We start from the raw sequence: 11074 nt of genomic DNA, 5'->3' as shown, positions 1-11074 counted from the left end.
CCTCATCCCCTGCCCCACCCTGACCCCCCCAGCCGGAGCCCTCACCCCCTCCCGCACCCTGAACCCCTCATTTCTGGCCCCGCCCAGAGCCCACAGCCGGTGCCCTCACCCCCTCCTGCACCCCAACTCCCTGCCCTAGCCTAGTGAAAATGAGCAACGGAGGGAGGGGGATGGAGTGAGTGGGGGTGGGGCCTCAGGGAAGGGCGCGGCAATGGTGTTTGGTTTTGTGCTATTAGAAAATTGGCAACCCTAGACTTTCTCCAGCTGCAACTAGCCCCCTGGGGCATCCCCGGGCTCTGCCCACACCAGCCCCTGGGCCAGAGACTCCAGGCCAATGAGAGGGACCTAGGAAATGCTGGGGAGGGGCAGGAAATGACTCTCTGCACTGGGGGCCCTGGGGGCTCAGATCTGCAGCCCTCGGGAACCTGCTCCCTGGTTGTTAAAAGTAATCAGAGCTAGCTAACTACAGTGCAGTCGCTGCTCAAAGCCCCTGCCAGGGTCTGCTCCAGGGGCACAACTGGGGAGGGATGTTGGGGGGGTTGAGAGCAGGTGTCCCCTGGGTGTGTCTGGGGTGATGAGGTCAGAAAGGGAGGGATGAAAAATGAGCCAGAAAAGGAGGGAGGGAAAGACAGTGTGAAGGAAGTGGCTGGGGGGGTAGGGAGGAAACAGGAGATACCAGGGGGTGATGAAATTCTTCTGGTTTGCCGCTTCCCTGTCAAATCCCCGATCAAATTCTCCCCAGTTCTTCCCTTTATTGCATAACTCTCACATAGGGATGTAAAATCCCCTAGAGTCCCCCTTTCTCTCATGTTACTGGCCCTTTCCCCATTCTCCTCCTCACACATTACCCCCTTTCCCTCTGATTTTCAAGTCTCAATTAAAATTCTCACACTGGGGATATTTTCCCACCCACTTTATCTGTGGGAAATTGTCCTTGATTAGGTGGGAAATCATTGCCTGGAGTCAGCCCCTAGCTGGGCAGGGGGTTAGTGGGTGCAGCTTGGGGGAGCCCTGAGACACAGCTGCCTCTGGGGTGGGAGTTGGGGCCATGTCAGTCCCGGGATATTGGAGAGACAAGGGGGGTGGGGGAATAGCTTTTATTGGACCAAATTTTCTCTCTCCCCAACAGAAGTTGGTCCAATAAAAGCTATTCCCTCACTCACCTTGTATGGACAGTGGGTGGCTGCCTCTGCATGGGAATGAGGTGTTCATTCCCTGCCACCCACAGGGCCTGAGACAGGCACAGGCAGGGCTTCATTTGTAATGAAAGAGGTGCCGGGGCTCACGCCATTTTTTTTTTTTTTTTACTTTCATAACTGACGCACTTTTCCCTCTAGTTGTTTCATATGGATATAAAATCCCACAGCTCTTGCTTTTCACTCTCTCTCATTATCAAATAGTCTTGACCCATTTTCTCACAAATTTTTCAAAGATTGATATAAAATACCCTCAAATTTTGCCCCTTTTTCTCCTGAGTTCTCGATTACTATTTTAATATACCCTGAGATTTTTGCTGTCTCTAGTTATAAAATACACCTCTACCCCGATATAACGCTGTCCTCGGGAGCCAAAAAATCTTACCGCGTTATAGGTGAAACTGCGTTATATCGAACTTGCTTTGAACCGCCAGAGTGCGCAGCCCCGCCCTCCTAGAGCACTGCTTTACCATGTTATATCCGAATTCATGTTATATCCGGTCGCGTTATATCGGGGAAGAGGTGTATTAACATAAAAACTCCTCCCATTTTGCTCTTTTCTTCAAATTCTGGAATATGGAGAGAACATCCTTGCAAACTGTGTCCCTTGTCTGTCTCTTTATTAAATATTGAGAAACATTAACTGAAAAATAACCTCTATTTATTATTGACTATTGGTATAAAATCTCTCCCACTTTCTCCATTTTCCTCTCTAATTTGCAAAAATTGATCCAACACCCTTCTCTCTTTAATGACTGAACTTTGGTATCAAGTCTCAGAGTTTGCCTTTTCTGTGTAATGATCAAATGTCAATTACAAATCCTCTCAGCTCAAGGGCTGTTCCCTATGTCTTTTAATTACAGCAACTTCTCTTTTTTGGGGGGTAACTGGTTGCCTGGAGTCAGTCTCCATAGTGAAGGTTACAGGGAGTTAAATTCCCAAATGATCAACTTTCCCCTGTTGGTGGGGACTCATTCCTTCCCCCCTTTATCACCATTAAAATGTTTACTGAAAAAAGAGACTTGCCCCATATTTAATAGACATCAAAGCCAGAGCCTTCCCCCTCTTTGGGGCATCAGTGACATCCTGCTGCTAACAAGATAGCTGGCTGAACAATTTTCTTTTTCCCATGGGGCAGGGGAGGAGGGGCTCACTCCCCTCAATGCTCAATGTCTAAGGAGGTCTGAGAATCACCATACTACTGTATTAACCCCTCACATTCCCATCCCCGATTTCACCAGGAGTCAAACACCCCATGACAGACGCTTTCCAGGAGGGGTTGCGTCATCCAGTGCTGAGACGTAGCCACCTCTGGGGTGGGTCCATGGTGGCTGCTATTTGCCAGTGACAGGGCATGGAAATTGGCCCCTCCATCCCTTCCATTCTGTTAAAGAAGCATCCCCCAGAGCTCCCTCTGCCTGTGTGAATACCCCGGCAGGGGATGCTGGTAACTTCCTATCCATTTATTAAATACAGAAACAAACCCACCACCGATTTTCCTTCTCTTCCCCCTCTCAAAACTACAAGAAGTGTGCAGATTTAACCCACACACCTTCTGGGTGTGGCGGTCTGTCTCATCTAGTGGCACCGAGACCACTTAGCGAGAGCAATTAATGAATCTGCTCTACTCTTACCTAACAGGCAGTTGGTTTTTAGCTTATGCTGTAGAGGCTCATGCACCAAGCTTGAGAAGGTCCCTGGTTCGATCCTGCCCACCAACAGTCTGTCAGCATTACACAGACACCTTTGGCTGTCTGGGATCAGTGGTGCACAATGACAGAGCGCCTTCTGCAAATTGAAGTCATGTTTATTTTGCTGTAGGAAAAAAAGGGTAAGAGAAAAATGATTTTAAAATTGCAAACTGCCTTCACGGTTTGCAATTCAGTCTTCTTCCTTTTCTTTTTTTCCATACAGCCCCCTATTAAACTAAACCAAATCAATCATACCGTCACCACCCCAACAGCCCAGACAACATGCAGCATTCATCAGTATTGCAGAGCAGCCGCAACTCCATCTCAGGGGGTCGTGAGAAACGGGACTAAGCGGAGGTGGAGGGTGGGGTCAGTGGGACATAGGAGATGGGAGTTGGCGGGGGAGAATCAGGATTGGGGGAGGAATCCCACCCAGTTAACACACAGTCCTTGCTGAGGCCCTGCTGGTTTGGAGCCGGCACTCCGTTGGTGTTACATTCCACTTTCACTTGAATCTACAGACTTTTCCCAAATACTATTATTTTACTCCTCTTCTCTCTCTGTGACTCAGTGCCTGCCCCCAGCTCTACCACACACAAGCACCTCTCCCCCACCCACTGTGACCCAATTCAAACCCATTTCTCCCAAGGATGTCTTTAACTTGAACACGCTGCTCAACCATCTTGAGAACTAGGCGAAAGGAGGCCATCTCGGTGCATAACAAGGCTGGAATCTGATTCCTCCCCGGGGAGCACATCCTTAATCTATCCTTCCTGAACAGCCCCCTTCCTTGGATTACCCTTTGCTGGGATCAGGAGAGGGGAAAAGCAGTTTCTGAGGATTCATTTACTACCATATTTTGTGTTTAGTCCTAGATTTCAAAGGCAGACGAGATCACTATGAACAGCTGGTCTGAGCTGCTGCATAAGAGAATCCTGAAAAATTTACCCAGGGAGTCCTACATCCACCCTAACATCTTATGGTTGAACTAAGATGGTTCATTCAGAAAGTCGTCATGTTGGGATGAAATTACTTGAAATGATACTGGGAAAACTGGCCCTTATTTAAAGTTTAAATTCGGTCACTTTTACCTCTCAATGTAAGGGGACTGTTGGCCCCTTACTAAAACTTAGTGGGGTATTTGGTTCGCCCTCTCCCAGCACCAAAAGAAAGGGAAGAGTTGATGGGAAACCAGGACCCTGAGACTGACAGTCCCCAGGGGCAATGGGGAGAGGCCAATGCCCCAGGTTAGCCTGATTGACAGGGCGGGCAGGCTAATGAGGGAGTCAGGAGGCCGGGGGGGTCCCATCCTCCACATGAGCTGGAGCTTCCTGGGCCGGAGCAGGGCTGAGCGAAGGAGGGAGCAGGAGCCCGAGCTGAGCTGGGGAGCAGGGCCAGAGGCGCAGCCCAGGAAGCTACGCTGGAGGCAGAGCAGCAGCAGCAGGGCTGGAGCTGGGCCTGGAGCAGTCTGGAGCTGAGTGCGGTGAGCAGCTGGGGAGAATGAGGGGGACCCTGGGCCAAGGGCCCAGCGCAGGTAGATGACTCCAGCCAAAGGCCTTGCAGGCCAGGCTTGGGGGGATCATAATCCCGACATGGGGGCTGATGCTGGGAAGAAGGGTCCTGCCACCTAGAGCCAGAGCAAGTGTCCGACCCGCGGCATCCCTGCAGCACAGCCAGGGCCTGGGCAGGGGCCTGGGACATGTGAGGAACAGACTGTGAACTGCCCTTGCAGTCCAGAGATGCTGGTTGTGGTGTCTCTGTGCCATGGAGCGGGGTGACAGGTTTTCCTGTAACCTTTCCTATTTTGTCCTTATTTTTTAAATTGGTTGCTGGTTAATACGTTATGTTTGCTTGAACTGTATGTAATGATCAGGGGGTCAGGGTAGTGCAAGGTGTGGTGTTTACATGCACCTATAATGTTTAACAAAACCCCATTTTTAAAACCATCCATATCTGAGAATGTAACAGCAACCCTTTGAAATAGGGCATGTCCTTTATAATCCTCAAGATACTAGATCCAGCAAAACATTGGCACTGGGAGTATAGCTCAGTGGTAGAATATTTGCCTGCAGATCAAGAGGTTCCCTGGTTCAAATCCAGGTGCTCCCTAAGCACTTGCAGCTTTTAATGAACATGTATTTCCATCTCCAGTATGTTTAGGAGTTCCACTGAATGCGGCCGTGAAATGAATTTAAATATTCCTGTTGAAATGTACAAACAGCGAGGAAACCTGTCCATCAGTTGAAATCAATTCCAGTCCTCTGAGGCTCTAGTTTATGTTTTCATCGATTTAACAAAGGTATAATATGATGCATACTTGCAGGTCCTTGGTCACCACTGCTGTGCTGTGCAGAAGAACAAGAACCACATCCAGCTGGGGCTAGGAGTCTGACAAGCAAAGGCACTTTGGTGCAGGCCGAGGTCACCAGCAGCTTCGCCCCTTCACATTCAGCCAGCAACAGCTGGGCCCTCAGGACAAGGAACAAGATCAAGCCAGTGGCTCTGAGCAGGAAAATAGCCACCAAGAAGCTGGTCAGAGCTGCCAGGATCCCAGAAAGGCCACCCTGCCCAGGGCCAGGAACAGCCCTAAGAAAGTGGTGGCTGCAGCAGGGACCAAAACGGCAGAGAAAAGCCCCCAAAAGGCTGACGCTGCCAAGCCCCAGGCAGTGGTCCTGAGCCCACCTAAAACCCAGACAGGAGAGAGCGAGGCCAAAGCCAACCCCAAAGCCAGGGCTAAGCAGGTGGCCCTGAGAAAAAAATCAAGAGATTTCCATGGGATTGACTCCTGCCCCCCAACGGCTCTTTTAAGAATCCCCATGGACCTCCCAGAGAGAGCCAGGTCCCCGAGGACAAATTGCCTCATGGAGAGTAAAGTTAGTTGGTGACAGCAGGGAAGTGTTTCTCTCCCAGAAGTGAAGTGCTGTGTTTTGTGAAACACCTCCCAGGTGAGTGATGTGCTGACAAGGCAGCTGCCCATAGCTCCTGACATGAGTTCGTTCTTTTTCAGAACCTGCACTAGCGGGAGTGTGTCCCTGTCACTTCACCAGCTGTACAATAGGCTGTGTCTGCATCTCAGCTTTGCTTAATCCCAGTTTTTAATTTATTTATTATGATAATTTCACAGTACTCTGCCTCATTCTAACATTCTGGCCACGTTAAAACAACCTTCAGAACTAAAATGCCATGAGAAAGTGGAAATGTGGATAGCTTAAATCATTCAGTTGTGTGTGTGTGTGTGTGTGTGTGTGTGTGTAAAAGGCACAACACATTAATTTTTAACCACATCTTTCTTAACTTCTTTATATATTATGTAGTACATTAATTATATCAAGTGGATTGTTCAATGCAATATCTTTTTTATGCATTGCCCAGAACAGATTTTAGAGTTATTTAATGCACCCTTCCCGTTGCATGTAAAGGTGTTTATTTCATTCTGTGAAGTGCGTTGGTAGCTCCAATAATTGTTAATTTTCTCTCTGTGTGTGAAGCACAACACATTAATTTAGTAATGCTGAAAATGTTTCCTTCTCCCTGCAGCACTGCCTCAGGATCACCTGCCCCTTTGGAAATTAATCAGTTCCCGTGTCTCTAGGAGGAAAATAATATTTTTGTGAGGAAAAAAACACATTTATTTAATAAAAGGGACTGCCACACGATGACACCACATCAGGAATGAAAAGCAACAGGCTCACTCTTTCCTGCTGATGAATGGCCACTTCCTCAGGTGATCTTGTTTTCACCTGGCTAGCCTTTTGTCTCTGTTTGGGACCATCCTCCAGAATTGTCTTAGTACTATCATGCAGTAGAATCTTATATCTTCACATATAACGTTGCCGGACATATTTTACCAGGACAATAATGATCAGCAAATTATGAGCTTTTAAATGATATCTTACAAGGCATACTTTGCACAAACTTGGACATTGTCAAAAGGATGAATAGACTGTCACACACATTCCCTGGTGTCACCGCAGACCCAGTAACTGCCCCTGTCCCAACTACCAGTGATAACTCCCTTCCAGCCTAGCATGCAGGGGAGCAGTTAGATGGCTGGAGTGGAGGGGAAAACCTGGTCCTTTGGCCCTCCCAGATGGGAGTTGGGGATCTGTCCCATCTGGGTCCAGAGTCACCATTGCTGCAGGGAGAGGCACAGACTTGTGGTCGGGCAGTGAGGCAGAGCCCTGGGCAGGGGCTGGTCATATCTCAGTTGCCCCAGCAGTCCTGCTCTGTCTGTGACAATCCCAGCCCCAGAGCAGCTGCCGCAGTGCAAGGAGTCCATGGCGGCTGCAGCCCATTCCTATAGCTGCCCCTGCCTGGTTCAGGGGGAGGAGCCTGGCTCTGAGCGGGGGACAGGGACTAGTCCCCTGGCTCTGAGCCACAGTGTCCAGCCCCTCCCATCAGTATCGGGTGTGTCTGTACTATGGAGTTATGCCAACATAGCTACAGTACCACAGCTGTACAGGCTCTGTAGTGTAGTGTAGACATGATCCTAGTATTTTTCAGGGACCTCTGTCACAGCCTGCCCCCTATGCTGTGGGTGATGTGGCTCCAGCCTGCAGCCCCTTTTCCATCTCCAGCCATCCTGGGTCTGGGAGCCTGTCTGTGCTCAGAGCTGACAGACTGCCTCCTGACCATCCATCCTACTGTGTGGCAATGACTCATTTTGGTTGCACAAGTAGGACCTAGGAGCTCTGCTCTCAGCAAAAGCATTGGTGGTATAGTGGTGAGCATATCTGCTTTCCAAGCAGTTGAGCTGGGTTCAATTCCTAGCCAATGCAATGATGGGTTTTTTCCCTGTCTGGAATTGGTTTAATTTCAGTCACATTGTGCTCTAATCACATTGTCAACACAAGTGTCAGAGGATTTATGTCCCAAATCCCAGCAGGTCATTAAACACAGGGGGCCTGCAGGGGGCAGGACTATACAGTGATCTGTAGGAATCACCATTGTGAAATATGAGAAAGTCAGAAATGGTGGAAACATGCATCTGTATCTCCTTGTCTTCAGTGTGTAGGTAGATGTCACGTCAGGGTCCCCGGTGTGGTTAGATGTTCGGCTGTGTGTGCGTGTGTGTGTTCTCCCTGTGTGCTGCCCCAGCTCTGCGCAGATTGCTGGCAAAGCAGACCTCGAGTTCACCCAATGACGTCAAGGTACGAAGGCTCCAGGCCATATTTATTGTTGACAAAGCATGGTACTAGTATCCCGCAGACCCTACCGGACCACTAAGACATGTATGCCCGTAACAACGGACCAGCTCAGTGGGACTTTCCATTCCTCCATAGGGTAGAGAAAGACACTCTTTATACCCCAATGCAAACAAGTTAGTACAGCCCCTCTGACATAGTTAGTTACTGTCCCCTGACGTGGCTAGTTATCACCCATCACCTTGTACATGTTGGGTCGATCAAAACATCTCTGTTACGTACTATCATCCTGACCTTATCTTTGAGGAGGGCTCAGTGTGTTCCTGTTATCGTTGGGGAAGGTTTTTGTACCGTCCTTGATATCAGGATGTTCTGGTACCACTTCATATCGGGACGCGTTTGCATGAGTACTCTGTGCCTAGCACTTCTTAGGAATCTGAATTTCTGCAATATCAGCCCTGTTCTTGCCAGATTCTCTGAGAAGGGCCTGCCTCTTGCTCATAGCTTGTCTTTGCTTTATATCAGTAAAGCTTTGAGTACTACTTTAGCCCAGGCCTCAGGCCTCATACCAGGCCTCTGAAACAAGGGTGTATGTCTTGGGCTCTCTTCCTACTACACTGTTATAATTCCAGCTGTATGAGGTGTTTGTACTATGCAGCCGCAGGATGGGGACAATCTAGAATAATAAAGTTTTGGCTCAGTTTTTGCCACTGCCAATTCTTTTTATGCTACAATAATAATGACATAAACAACAGTTAAGCACCAACGTAGACACAAGAACACATGGACATAAATGGGCCATCAACAAGTTTAGCCTTGAAATTAGACGAAGGTTTCTAACATCAGAAGAGGGAAATTCTGGAACAGCCTCCCAAGGGGGGCAGTGGGGGCAAAATACCAAACTGGCTTCAAGGCTGAGCTGGATGAGTTTATGGCGGGGATGGTGTGATGGGACTTGCCTACAATGGCATGTAGCCAATCTGCGACGGCTAACAGCAAATATCCCCAGTGGCCCTGGATGGGACACTGGATGGGGAGGGCTCTGATTTACTACATAGAATTCTTTCCCAGGTGTCTGGCTGCTGGGTCTTGCCCACATGCTCAGGGTCTAACTGATCGCCATATTTGGAGTCGGGAAGGAATTTTTCCCTGGGTCAGATTGGCAGAGATCCTGGATTTTTTCGCCTTCCTCTTGAGCATGGGTCACTTGCAAGTTTAAACTAGTGCAAATGGTGGATTCTCTGTAACATGAAGTCTTTAAACCATGATTTGAGGGCTTCGGGAACTCAGCCAGAGGTTAGGGGTCTATTACAGGAGTGGGTGGGTGAGGTTAGGGTTAGGGTTTTGACAATTCCCCTCACCCTTGGCCCTTCCTCTCCTTACTGATGGGGAGTGAATTGAGACTGTCTCAGGAGTTCGGAATGATTTATTGCCCTGATTAGGAACTTCAGCTAAAAGGCAGTCCTCACTGGGAGCNATCAGAACTAACTTTGATTCCATTATAAGTCTAGTTACAGACTGCTGAGCTGAATTCACTTTAGGCCAATGGTGCACTAGCACTGGGGCTCCCCTACTATGAGCTGAAATTGCTAAGAGCTGAAATCACAAAAGAGCTAAAGTTATTAAGAGCTAAGATCACTGAGGCTGTGTTAACTAGTGGGGGAGCCTGAAGCTATATTGCTAAGCGGCTGGCGGAGCAGCTAGCAGAGTGGAGCCTCGTGGGGACGGTTGGAGCTGAGTGACTCACAGGTCGGTGAGCAGAGTGGAGCAGCTGCCAGAGCAGTTCGTGGGACGGCGGGAGCGGCTCACGGGACAGCTGGTGGAGTGGAGCGGCTTGTGGTGAAGGTTGCGGTGGAACCCCACGGAGAGGCAGCCAGTCGGCCTCGGATCACGTAAGGTGCCCCTTAACACCCTGCATGCCCCCCCCCACCCCTGAACTCTGGGGCTGCACTGACCAGGGACAGAGACTTTAGGGGGTTGTTGGACTTTTGGGACTTTGGTGATTCTTGGGTTGCTGGTTTCAAGAACCCACGGGAAAGGACACAGCCCAATTTGCTGGGGTGGGTTTTTGCTCATGGTTTGTGTTATGAATCCTGTTTATGGTGTTTTTCCAATTTAATGCTGATGTCGTTTACCTCATGTTATTAAACATTTTCTGTTACACTCAGACTCCGTGCTTGCGAGAGGGGAAGTATTGCCTCTTAGAGGTGCCCAGGGGGTGGTATGTAATTGTCCCAGGTCACTGGGTGGGGGCTCGAGCCGGTTTTGCATTGTGTTATTGAAACGGAACCCCTAGATACAGAACCCGGCCCTTGTTGCTGCCAACTTAGATGGGCAGAAGGGTTACATAAATTACAGTGTTATGCCATTAGAGAAACAAAACTTTGAAATATTATAGTGTATATATATTATATTTAACATTTAACATGCTGTAATGCAAAAGTGTTCAATAAATATTTCTGTTCTGTAACTGGGGGAAAAAAACAGATGTTGCAGTCATATCATACAAGGATGATAACACTCTTTCCTTTCCACTAGTATCTCAGGAGGAATTTAAACCTCAGCCACTAAAGATAGACATTTTTTAAATCAGCAGATCCAGATAACTTGCAACCAAGAGTTTTAGAAGAGCTGGCTGAGGAGCTCACTGGGCTGCTAACGCCGATTTTCAATAGGTCTTGGAGCACTAGGGAAGTTCCAGAGGACTTGAAGGAAGCTAACATTGTGCCAATATTTAAAAAGAGTAAATGTGATTTCCCAGGCTAGTCAGCCTGATGTCAATCCTGAGCAATATAATGGAGCAGCTGATAAGGGACTTAATAAAGAATGAAAGGAGTGTAATCTAATGAATGCCACTCAGCATGGGTTTATGGCAAATAGATCCCGTCACACTAACTTGATATATCCTTTTTGGATGAGATTACAAGCGTGGCTGATAATGGTGATAGTATTGATGTAATAGACTTAGACTTCTGTAAGGCATTTGACTTGATTAAAAAGCTAGACCGATATTAACTGAACATGGCATACAATGAATGGATTA

The 11074-nt window shown here is 48.4% G+C and overlaps 1 non-coding gene across 1 annotated transcript; it reads left to right on the top strand.

Annotated features, from left to right (window-relative positions):
- Positions 1 to 4923: 4923 nt before the first annotated feature.
- On the top strand, positions 4924 to 4996 carry TRNAC-GCA. The gene has a single exon. It is a non-coding gene; the product is annotated as a tRNA-Cys (tRNA).
- The last annotated feature ends 6078 nt before the right edge of the window (positions 4997 to 11074 follow it).

This window comes from Trachemys scripta, chromosome 25 (genome assembly GCF_013100865.1).
Source record: "Trachemys scripta elegans isolate TJP31775 chromosome 25, CAS_Tse_1.0, whole genome shotgun sequence".
NCBI lineage: Eukaryota > Metazoa > Chordata > Testudines > Emydidae > Trachemys > Trachemys scripta.
This window is presented reverse-complemented; position numbering and strand designations above follow the sequence as displayed.